This window comes from Bos grunniens, chromosome 21 (genome assembly GCF_055505025.1).
Source record: "Bos grunniens cultivar Pamir isolate PY7600 chromosome 21, Bosgru_T2T1.0, whole genome shotgun sequence".
NCBI classification, from domain to species: Eukaryota; Metazoa; Chordata; class Mammalia; order Artiodactyla; family Bovidae; genus Bos; species Bos grunniens.
The window spans coordinates 39,188,673-39,190,522 of record NC_141185.1 but is presented as its reverse complement, the minus strand read 5'-3'; positions in this window follow the sequence as shown (position 1 = coordinate 39,190,522).

Here is a 1,850-nt window from a genome sequence, read left to right as displayed (position 1 = left end):
TTGCATTGGAAGATTCTTTTTTCACCTACTTCTGTATAGCTAGTTGGCAGATCAGGCAATTACATCACCTTTCTTTAATTTTATACCAATGTAACATACCTTGGAAACTCAGATAGTTGTGTTGTTGTTAAGTTGCTCAGCTGTGTTCAACTCTTTGCAACCCCATGGACTGCAGCATGGCAGATTTCCCTGTCCTTCACCATCTCCATCACTTTTCGTGAGTGAGTGAAGGAAACTAAGAGGAACACCCAGAATGATGGTATTTGTCAGCTAGCAAATCCTGGCACATTTCCAGTAAAAGGATTTTCAACTTTAAATTTCTAATTATTTGTAAATATATCAAAATAGGGGCAGAGAATACCAATTTTCTCCTGATATCTATTCTTTCCTGTTCACACAGATAACACCTTTGGTTTTTAGCCAGGCACACGCACACCAGAATAAAGCCTACATTTCCTAGTCTCCCTTGCAAGTATGACTATTCAGGACAGTGAAGTGTGAGGGAAATGATAATATTTCCTTTAAAAGTATGACCGTTTTTGTTTTGTTTTCCTTTAATCAATCCTGTTGCTTAGAAGTGGATATGGTAGTGAGCCATCTTAGACTCCACAGCAGAGTCAATGCTGTTTTGTGGAAGAGAACCATACAGAACAGTATACAGTTTTTTGTTGAAGTGCATAACTGATCTGGACTGCCTCTCTTTAAACTGTTTTACAAGACAGAAATTAAAATCAGTCTTGCCTAAGCCACTTGTTTTCTTCCCAGGTCTTTGTTACAGGACATGTGTATTAGCATATTCTAATATGTACGACATAACTATGGCCCTTTTGTAACAGTCAGTGGTTCTAGCAGCATAGACGGAAACTTGCAAGGTAAGTGAAATCAAAATAGATGAACATTCACACTTTTCTGTGTTCAATAATTTGTTAAACCAATTTTTACTCCAAAAGATTTTCTTTCTGCTATTTATATGAATGATGAAAATACTTTAAAGTTTCTTTAAATTATGATTATCCTCAATATTAGTTCCTGCTGCTACTGCTAAGTTGCCTCCGTCTTTTCTGACTGTGTGACCCCATAGATGGCAGCCCACCAGGCTCCCCCATCCCTGGGATTCTCCAGGCGAGAGTACTGGAGTGAGAAGAAAGTCCAAAGAAAAGTTTGATTGCAATCGAATATTTTTTGAATATTAGTATTTAGCTGTTTTTGAAAGGCTTGTCTTAAAAGCAAGCATTATTACTGTTTCAGCTAAAAACATTAAATTCCTAGAGTGGCAACTGTTGTATAGTCATTTGTGAAACCGGAAAAATGATCACGTGAAAAAATCGACACGGGTATAAAAAAACTAAAGATGTATTCTTAGTGTCTGCATACTGAACTGCCTTCTGTCAAGTGACAGGGTTGACAGGATTGTTTATTCAATCAAAATGTTTAAAAAATGCTTTCTTATGTGCTTTCAAAGCAGAATCTTTCTGCAGCTACAATTTGCCTTGTTAAAGTCTGCTTCAAGGAATAAACTCCTTGAAAAGCCAAGTAACAATGTAAGGAAGAGGAGGGAAGCTTGGGATTAAGACCTAGAAACAGACATCCTGCATATTGTTGTAGTTAATAGCCTGTGACCTAGACTAATGAAGAGGCCCAGAAGGCCAGTTCATTGCTGTAATTCTCAACTTTGCTTAAACCTGGACCACTGGTAAATAAAACCACTTTTCAATCTAGTAAGAGAAGCCGAACAGCAAAGGTTTTGCCACTGATTTATACTGCAAATTTGACACAGTGAACATGAAAGAATGTAAAATAAACTTCTACAAATCTGATAATTTCCTATGCATTCTACAGAAATTTTTGAG